Source organism: Myotis daubentonii, chromosome 8, assembly GCF_963259705.1.
Source record: "Myotis daubentonii chromosome 8, mMyoDau2.1, whole genome shotgun sequence".
Lineage (NCBI taxonomy): Eukaryota > Metazoa > Chordata > Mammalia > Chiroptera > Vespertilionidae > Myotis > Myotis daubentonii.
Genome location: NC_081847.1, coordinates 91,176,418 through 91,187,144, shown reverse-complemented (window position 1 = coordinate 91,187,144; position 10,727 = coordinate 91,176,418). Strand labels below are relative to the sequence as shown.

Below are 10,727 nucleotides of genomic sequence, written 5' to 3'. Positions count from 1 at the left end.
TTCAAGTGGTAATTGCTTAATTCGGGGAAGAGAGAGGGAAGTAACCATGACGGGCATTTCAGTGAGTCCCCCCGAGCAGTCCAGTGAGGACTCCCTCTAAAGGATGAGACCGTGAGAAAGTAAGCAAGCACCCTCGGCCCATGACCCCACAGGCAATGGGAAGTACACGTCTGGACCGGGTCTCACTGCCACCGAGGTGCAGTCGCTTTGAAAAGGAGCAGAAAGTATTGATCGGGTTCATGAGCAATCTGTCTGGCTGGAAAGAAGCCAGTGTGAGACTGATAAACGGTATCCAGGAACACTTAAAATCCACTCCTATTCCTGACAGCCCATCGCTCCAGAATGCGCCCACCTGGGCTCTTGCGTGAGAGTCATCCTACAGCGAAGTAAGATGGCTGGTAAACTACTGACTTTGTACGTTTTTACACCAGAAATGACTCTTCCTGCTCCTGCTACTCACATTTCCTTCCATCTCATGCTTAACTGAGGAGGAAAGGGCCAGCCGATCCCCAGGCGCAGAGGAAAGAAGGAGGGAACGTTTCCTTTTGCTGATTTGACACGAAGGGCAATCTATCTTGTATGAGAGGTGAACATAATAACATTACTGCTTCTTTGCAGTTACGGGCCAGAGAGATTTGGGTAATAAAAACTCTGGAACAAGAACTAAATTTAGCCCTGGCTGGTTTGGCTCAGTGGATGGAGCGTCGGCCGGGGGACTGAAGGGTCCCAGGTTCGATTCCGGTCAAGGGCGTGTGCCTTGGTTGCTGGCATATCCCCAGTGGGGGGTGTGCAGGAGGCGGCTGATCGATGCTTCTCTCATCGATGTTTCTAACTCTCTATCCCTCTTCCTTCCATTCTGTAAAAAAGCAATAAAATATATTTTTTTAAAAAGAACTAAAAGATATCTTTGTAGTATTTTATTGCCAAAGATATAGCCACCAATAAGTATATTTTATGCCTGCATTGAAATTTGATTTCTCAATAAGAAAACAAAAACACTTTAATTGATTATTTTTATATCTAATATTTTTGGGGAAAGGATGGAAATATAGAAATAAGAATAATTACCTAAGTGGGTGCATGTAGACCCAAGTGTAACTCTGTGTGTGCATGTTTAAGCATTTAATTATCTAAGTGTATATCTAAATGTATATGTCTGCAGCTTAAAGATTCAAGGTCTCCAGTCCTGGAAAGTGGAAATACATTTTCCTCATAATGAAGTCATTGTTATATCTTTCTATATTATGGAAATGGCAAAGAATGCATTACAAAAATTAGACTGGCGATACTGAAAAGTTAGCATGCATTGCCCTTTGGAGAGATGTGTGGATTGCTAAGGTCAAGTGAGTCCAGTATAGTCTCCACGGTTCTGCAAAATTGATTATTTTGATCCTACTTCTTTTAGGCTGCATTACGTTTCTTCTCCCATTATCTACCTCAAAAGTAATTAAAAAAAAAAAACTTGTACTTACTATAAAGATGAAAAAGAAAAGGTAAAGATGAAAAGGAAAGAAAAAAAAAGAATCTTGATAACAACAACAAACTTGTACAAAAGCTGATTCCAAGTCATTGGTTTGGTCACACCAAAAATATTTCTCCCAGATTTTCCACTTATACACAAAGATTTCCTTATCTAAGTACTTTATAAGAAAACTTCTGTAATAAAATTGATTACCTTAAAATCAAGTTAAATAAAAACAAGATTGATCTCTTCCAATTTCCTGCCATTTTTTATTTTTGTGTGTCTGCTTGCTGTATTTGTTTGTTCTAATCCATGTCGAACAACATAACTGAATAACTGATCATGCAGGGCAGTGGCTAAGAGCTTAGATTGTGCAGCTAGACTCCCTGTGCTCAGCAATCAGCTAATTACTTACTAGCAATACACCAGTACAGCAGTTTCTTGACCCCTCATGCCTCAGTCTCTTCATCTATAAAGTGGGAGTAATAATAGCTGTTAATTCCTAGCTTATTATGAGGATAAATGTGACACTACATAGAAAGCACTTTGGACAGTGTCTGGCTCATAACAAGCACTAATTTTTATAGCATGTAATTGCCTAGGTGCACAATAAAAAGTTAAAGAGACTGGACTTAAAATGAAACAAAATTATTGCAAACCCAAGGTCTCTTAGGTAATAGCTATCCAAAGATATGCAAGCAGATTTATTCATTGAACAAATATTTAAGGTCCTGCCAGGCAATGAGTACCATATACAGAATAAAGAAGACAGAAATCATATTATTTTTTTAAAAGGCACACGTTGTAAAGAAGAACACAAATGTAGTTCTCCTTCCAGTTCAAGGTGTGGGGTAAAAGAGGCACTGTAGCAAATATTAAGTATCTCAGCAATTTAGAGAGAAATTAAGAATAGACGATGATCGCATTCATAGTGCAGAGCCTCCTATAGAAGAGAATTTATTTTAAATACGTAAATGTTGCACGATATGTGTCCCACCACAGATTTATGGTTGTACAGAGAAAGATTAAAATCTAAAAACCCATATGACCTTTACAGTTCCTTAGTTTTTATCTGAAGGCGTGTCAAGAAAATGCACTGTCCTATGAAGTTCCAAGTATGTGTCTTATGGAAATACAGCGACAAAGTTTATGTTTATGCACAACCAACTTGCAGAAAGTCCTGGGTATAAATAAATTCCAGGCCCCAAAATAGCTGCTTACTGACAGAATTATTACCTCTGACCAGCAAACCAATTTGTTCTATAAGATGCTGGACTGTAGGAATGCTGTACACATTAAGGAAGCCACAACAGGCTCTTTGTGTTAAAGAGACACCACAGGGGTAAACAGGATGTGTGATCTTAATATGGGAGAGTAGAAGTGTTTGAGCAAAGAAATAAGAAGTCTTGGCCACAGAGGGCCTCTCAGTCCTGTGAGTTCAACCTTCTGCAGTGGAAACCCCCTTTTATTCCACTGGACTCATAGACTCTTATCTGGGCAAAAGGTTATTAAAAATCAGAAGTAACACGTAGGTACTAATAATTACTGGCAATGATTTATTAAGGCTGTTTGCATAGAATACTGATTAATTTTACATTAAATGACCACTTCCTATTAGCTCTTATCAACCCTGCTGGCAGACCTATGAAAAAGAAATGTCAGCGTACATCTCCGTATAATTTAGAGCTTTCTCTATTCAGCACACACACCTAACTCAAACTGGCTTAAGAGAAACAAAATAAAATTGTTAAGGGTAAGGGACTTCTTTAGATCATGTAATTGAGAAGTCCAGGGATAGTCTAAGTTCAGGCATAGCTCGAGCCAAGGGATCAAATGATGTCACCAAGGCGTTGTCTTTCTCCATTTCCTAGTTTTGTCTTTCTTTGTGTTGGCTTTGTTATTGTTTAGTTTTCTCAGTGAGGAGGCAAAGATGCCACCAGAAGTTCCAAGATCACATCCTCTTGGCTTAGTATCCCCTAGTTGAAGAAACAAGATTCGTTTCCAATAGTTTGAGCAAAACACAATCTCACTGGCCATCTCTTGCCATGAGTAGCCTAAAGTCAAGGGGTGAGCCAGATACATGAGCAAAAAGTGGTGAAAGAGGTCGTTGCCCAAAGACAGCTGTGGTCTATTAACAGAAAAAGGAAGAATAGTGGCTAGACAGGCAAATCAAAATATGTCCACCAAACTCACCTTTTGAAAATTTTCATTTAAAACAATACCAGCTAACTATCCATCAATCATTTATTAACGCCTTCTATACTCTAAGCATTACTGATGACCGAAAGCTGAAGAAGACATGATCCCTGGCCTCATGGGGCTTACAATGTACTATATGTTTGAATATGAGTGAAAGTATTTCACATGATGTGGTCGAGATTAAAATCCTGGTGCACTGAACATAATGATCACATTTCCTGGTATTTCTTCCAATTATTATTTTCTTTGGTGGCCTTCAAAGTTAAACGTATGAAGTATTGTTGTTGTTTTTAATGATAGATGAAATCCTACTGTCACTTATTTACCTTACATATTAAAAATCATATTATTAAATGTTAATTTTAAATATAAGTATATATAGTCAGTACCTAAACTTTGTTAAGATAAAAAAAAAATAGGAGGGAAACTTTGCTCATGACCTAAGGGTAATTTTCCAGTCTAGTTTACGCATGTAGAAATTTTCACATTGTTACACTGTGCTACATATGCAAATTTATAGCATGTATTTCCCTCTTAATAATAGAAAACAACCATTTGTCCTGTCATGACAATTCCTGTCATGACAAGTGACTTTAATTCCTTCAAATAAATGCATTATAATTGATTTAACCACTCCCTAATATTGGGTATTTAAGTTGTTCCCAATTATTTATTATTATAAAGATCACCTTGATAGATAAACCTTTTCTGGATATAGGATCACCTAAAAGTTCTAGGAGAAATGGCACGTAATGGCTCTTGGTATGTAAACCAGCTTGCATCACAAAAGCTGAGTGCCAATGTACATTCTTACTGACAGTGAATGTAATAATAAACATCTTAGCCAAGACCGAATAGTATTTCATTAAAGATCCTGCTATTTTGATAAGACATTATCATTTTAATCTGAATTATCTGCCTGGTCATAATGTTGAGCCCTTGTCACAGCTGCCAAGCCACTGAATTTTTTTTAATGTCGTGTATGCTCTTCCAATATATTGGCATATATTTGAAACTATATGGGAATTGGCACATTTGAACTAAACCTAACAAGTTAATAATTAAAACTCTTCAATGGAGCTTTTTTGAGATAAGGAGGTTGTTACATTTTTAGACTTTTATATCTTTGTGATTGAACCTGATGACATTGTGACAATAGTGGGGTGAAGACCTGAAGAGGGGGCAGGAGTGGGGAGGAGGGAGTCAATGGGGGAAAAAAGGAGACATCTGTAATACTTTCAAAAATAAAGATAAATTTTTAAAAATGTATTTTTGCCTTATAAATCCATTGGAATGTTAATCTTCCCTGAGAAACAATTGGTATTTTCTGAAGTAACAACCACGAAATTCACCCAGAGCTTTACCAATTGGTTTGTTGGTTAAATAGAAATATGTGTTATCATTTCTATATAGCAAATGTGATACATACTCAAAGGAACCATTTTTAACTTGTCTGCTATTGCACTAAATATAGAACCCACTCCCTAAGGTTCCTGTAGCTTGTTTCCGACATAACAAAAATAAATGTCTGCCCTCGGGTTCTGTACAGCGTTTCATGAAATGCCCTATGAATTTGTTCTTGCCTCAGGGAATTAAAAATATCCTCTCATTTCAATGGTCTTGCTGCCACTTTTCAGGCCTCAGGGTGAAGATGAGGACTGGACTGCTGGTCTTGACAATGGCTGCTATGATCGTGACTATGCCTTATGCACTGGAAGATGAAAAAGATGATAATGGGAAGCAGAAACTGCTCTGCATGATCAAACAACACACTCCCACCTGTGTGGACAGAGAAGCACTTGGTAAACCGGGTGTCTTATGGTAGAAGTTTCCCCATGTGAACCTGAACTAGAATGTTCCTGAGAATGTTTGCCTGCACTCCGAGATGTGCGTGGGTGTCCACATTGCGTTTCTCCTAAGACAGATCAGGTCTCCGGCCCAGACAAAAAGCTCAGCTTTCCCTCACCTTAGCTTTGACTGTTAGGCTGACTCTTGATATTTTACCAGAGTTCTAAAAACGAAGCACATTATTGCATGTTTTGCCGAGGCCCTGATAGTGTTCTCTTAAACCGAACAACCTGACTTCTGTGGAGTGCATGGTTCCACCACTATGCCCTGCGGATTGTTCTGGTGGGGTGGGAGGATGGAGACTGAGTTTCATGAAGAGCAAGGACATGGGGATTCACACCATGAACACCTGAAGACCGGATACGGGCCAGGCTAGGAAGTAGAATCAATGAGTAACTTCTGTGACTTTTTTCGTTTTCTTCTTCTGCTTGGACTTGAGAGGAATATTTATACGTTGAATAGTTTTAATTTTTCCCAAAGGTGTGAGATTTCATATATATTATATATTTATAATTTTAAATATATGTTTTAATTTATATATCACATATTACATATGGGGAAAGAGATAAAGGAAAAAAACAACAACCCAAAGCTAGGAAGAGAATTATAGAAGGAACAGGCCACAGACAAAAAGCAGGCTGCAATTCCTGTTGGCTTATGGGTAGTCTGCAAACACCTTGTTTATCCAATATGCTAGAAAATGGATACTAGAAAATGAATACAAGCTTGAGGGTATCATTTAGTTGTACTGTTTTTAAAATGAAATATGAAGTATTCTATAATTACAGTCTTTCTTAACTAAAATACTTGCAAACATCTCAATGTAGCAGAACAAAACCACAATATTTGTGATTTTTAAGTTCTACAACCCAAAATTAGACAATAGTGATAGCCAAAAGTTACTAGAAAATACCCAAGTTTATAAATGTTAAAATCCTATGCTTGACAAAAATATTAAAGATGAATAAGTGATAAAAAGACTAGAGGAAAGAAAAAGAGAGAAGACAAGAGCAAAGATAGAAGAGGATAGAAGAATGATGGATTCAGCCACTTTTATTGAATGCTTATTATGTCCCATGACATGACCAGTATCTATTCAAACAAGTGAAAAGTTACCTGACTACAATAAGCTCACTCTGATGAGAGCACAGAGGAGTGGGAATTAACCAACTCAGAGCAGACGAGGCAGGGAGATCTTTCCAGAAACATGACATTTGGAATGAGTCTTGAGGAAGGTAGAGAAGTTTATCAGTAAAGGAAGAGAGGAAGGTTTCTGATGTGGATAGCGGTATAAATAAAGGCACAAAGAAGAGAGAGTAAAAGAGTTATAGCTCTATCAGAGCAGCTCTGCATTGCTGCGACCAAAGGAAGCACAATCAAGCATGTTTATCTTATAAAGAAAACTAGAGGCCTGGTGCAAAAAAATTCATGTACTTGGGGGTGGGGGGGCCCTCAGCCCGGCCTATACCCTCTCACAATCTGGGACCTCTCCGGTAGGGTCCCCAGGCCTGGCCTGAGTTCAGGGCCTATTGGGGCTTTTCTTCCACTGGCTGCAGGCAGCTGGCCCCACCCCCACCGCTGCCACTGCTTGCCATCTGTGCAGTACTGCCACCCTCCCCTGCCACCAGTGGCCTCCCTCTGCAGGTGATAGGCATGGGGTGCGATGGCTTGGCTGGCCTGGGCCTGCCTCCCTCTGCAGAGTGATCACTGGCCGGCTGCACACCTGCTACAGAGTCACCGCTGGTGGCCTGGGCCTCCTTCTTTCTTTGCTGGGGGGCGGGGCCAGCCCTGCAAGGGGCCTTCTGCCTAACTGATCACCCCTAACTACTGGTCTGCCTGCCTGATTGCTCCTAACCACTCTGCCTGCCTGCCTGATCGCCCCTAACCACTTGCTTGGGGGTGGGGCCAGTCCAGTGAGGGACCATCTGCCTACCTAATTGCCCCTAACTGCTCACCTGACTACCTTATCACCCCTAACCACTTGCCTGCCTACCTGATCACCCCTAACCACTTGCCTGCCTTCCAGATCTCCCCTAACCACTTGCTTGGGGGCAAGGCCAGCCCAGTGAGGGGCCATGGTGGTTCTGGTCTCTGGTCATTCCTGTCATTACGCTTATGGTGGCTGGCCTTTTATCATATAGGATTACCATAAATCCCCTTAGAATAATGCCATTGTGCTGTGCACCTGACATGCAACCCGACCGAAGTGGGAAAGTCTGAATGAACGTAAAATTGCTTTCACCAAAGAGGACTGGATCTTTTGTTCAATTGATTTGAAGGTCCCTTGAACAATGGAGCTCCTAAGGTTATTCATTACTCAGGCTTTCCTTTTTTTCTTCAAATTTTAAAATGTAGAATGAGTATCTTCTTAAAAGTATTAAAATGTTATAGTATTACAGTTTATAGCATGCATTCATGTACATTCTCACATTTAGTGCTCCATTTCCAAATGAGAAAACTCTGGGAGGACAATTATATGTGCAAGATTCCTCCATTAATCTTAGTTAGAGCCAGATTTAGGTCTTTCTAGAAGTCCATAGATCTGGTTCACTGATTTGAAGAGTAAATTAGTAAAAATACAATAAATAAACCAAAGCTCTAAATTAGTTTTTCATAATTATAATTTCTAGAATTAGATGGTAGGTGCTTATAATTGTAATATATTATTCAGACTTCTAAATTCTGCAAACCGCATAGTGAATTTCAGTTAAAAGAAATGGCAAGCCTGGCCAGTGTTGCTCAGTGGTTGACTGTCGATCTAAGAACCAGAAGGTCATAGTTTGATTCCCGGTCAGGGCCCATGCCTGTGTTTTGGGCTCAGTCCCCAGTGTGGGGTCCATACAGGAGGCAGCCAATCAATGATTCTCTCTCAGCATTGATGTTTCTGTCTATCTCTCCCTCTCCTTTCCTCTCTGAAATCAACAAAAAACATATTTTTTTAAAAAGAAAGGGCAAATATTGGGGAAATCTCATGTTATCTGTTGTATTATACAAAAAGACAAAACATATAATGGAAATAAATATTTTCTTAGACATCTATATTTCTATCTTTATTAATAAAGTATGTAAGAACTTTTAACTTTCAAATATGATGTATAAAATAGTTACAGGATGGAAATAGGGAAGATAGTAACCCATAAATATTTTTCAGCTAAACTACTTAAAAAATATATTTTACGTTTGTGTTAACTGTGGTTTTCTTTATGTAATTGAATTAAGAGTTATTAACATTGAACAAAAGAAACTACACCCTTTAAACACACTCCCTTTATGAAATCGCCTCAATTAGCCACTGGGCTCAAACTATCATTGATTGCATTATAGGGCTTTTGCAATCAAGTATCTATAGACAATTCTCCTGCGATGGGATAATTGAGGGAAAGTGAGTGTAGAAATGCTGAGTTTAGGAACTTCCAGATTCCATTCTCTGAATCTGGGTTCAACTGAAAAAAGACCAGTATTTTGCCAGGGCCTCTGATAGGGACAATCACACATGTCCAAAATCAGAATTGTTTTTAGTTTTTATTTTTTTTCTGGTGAGTTGGTCGTTAAACAACCAACAAGTATCATATACCAATGTTTTGTTTTTAGACCTGGACAGTCTTATTCTATTTTCAATTGTGAGTAACAAAGAAAAAAAAAAAGAACAAGAAAATATATCAGTACATTTTACTTCCTAGTAAATTAAAATTAAATAAACAGTGAGACTAAGTAAAAAAAAAAAAAATCTAGTTATAGAGGGTTTGAAGATCTAAGCGAAAAATATCCACAGGCAAAAAAGAAGAATAATGAAGAAGGGAAATAAAGAAAAAAAACTTAATTTGTTATTTTATCAAATGCCTGATTTTGTTATTGATGATAATACTGTTTATTTGCTAAATGTGGAAATACTACGAGAGGTACAAACGTGCAGAACAGATACTGTACTTGGGATATTGCACATCATATTTAAATTATGAAAATATAGGAGTTTTTCACCCCCACCCCACCCACCTGGACAGACTGGTTGTAATCTGATTCCTGGTTGGAAGTTACTGGCTAAGAAGAAGCAGTTCTGGAGAGTCTCATGGGGCAGAGCCCCTTGACTAGGCTGGTCAGGTCGGCAGAATGGCACTCCCTTCCCACCCTGATGAGTGCTGTTACCTCCCAAATGAAGGAGAGGGAGAGGTGTGCCTGCAGGGAAGACCTGGAGGGAACTGCAGGAAATGTGCTGGAACATATGCACATTCTAGGCCCAATGCTGTCAGACCCTCAGAATGTCAATTAGCGATACCAAATTTGGCTAGAGCGTGGTGATTCAGAATTGGCGAGGAACGTAGTATCTGACTGTAAAGAAATCAATGCTCCCCAAAGAAAACTATCATTTTAGAGTGTTTTTGCATGTGTGTGTTTAGAGCAGCCGTGGGCAAACTATGGCCCGCGGGCCGGATCCGGCCCGTTTGAAATGAATAAAACTAAAAAAAAAAAGACCGTACCCTTTTATGTAATGATGTTTACTTTGAATTTATATTAGTTCACACAAACACTCCATCCATGCTTTTGTTCCGGCCCTCCGGTCCAGTTTAAGAACCCATTGTGGCCCTCGAGTCAAAAAGTTTGCCCACCCCTGGTTTAGAGTGATTTGTACAAATATTTTACCACTATGCATATGTTTGTATTAAATAATATTGCAAATTGGTTCTTGAATACTCTACATGGACTGGTGGATAGCTAAGTCAAATACACAAACTCACACACGGAAAAAATATAAAAAGTAAAAAAAAAAATTTTTCAATGAGAGGCAGTAAAATTAGTTTGAGGAAATTCTGTCGTAGCAAAAAGCAGACCAGTCTAGCTTGTTCTGTATTTTTAATGGATGTCCTCAGTGTTTCTCAAACTTGGCTAATTATCAGAAGCACCCAGGGTGGCTGTACAAGTACTAGGTTCCCTTAGTCCACTCAGAATCATGGAATCAGAGTCCGGAGGGTGTGGCCTATGAATCTACATTAGCGAGTGCCCCAGGTGATTTTGATGAGTAGCCAAGGATGAGAAACACGGCCTTAGATCAGGGCTCTCAACTTTGGCAACACACGTCCATCAGTTGTAAAGTTAAAAAAAAAAACCTGATATCTGAGCCTCACCCCAACCAATTAAATCAGAATCTCTGGAATTGGAGCGCACGCACATTCATTAAGCTCACACACACACACACACACACACACACACACACACACACACC

At 39.2% G+C, this 10,727-nt stretch overlaps 1 long non-coding RNA gene across 1 annotated transcript in view; it reads right to left on the bottom strand.

Annotated features, from left to right (window-relative positions):
- The window catches only part of LOC132240056 (uncharacterized), a 397,852-nt gene that overhangs the window by 72,157 nt on the left and 314,968 nt on the right, over positions 1 to 10,727 (bottom strand). The window lies entirely within an intron of this gene.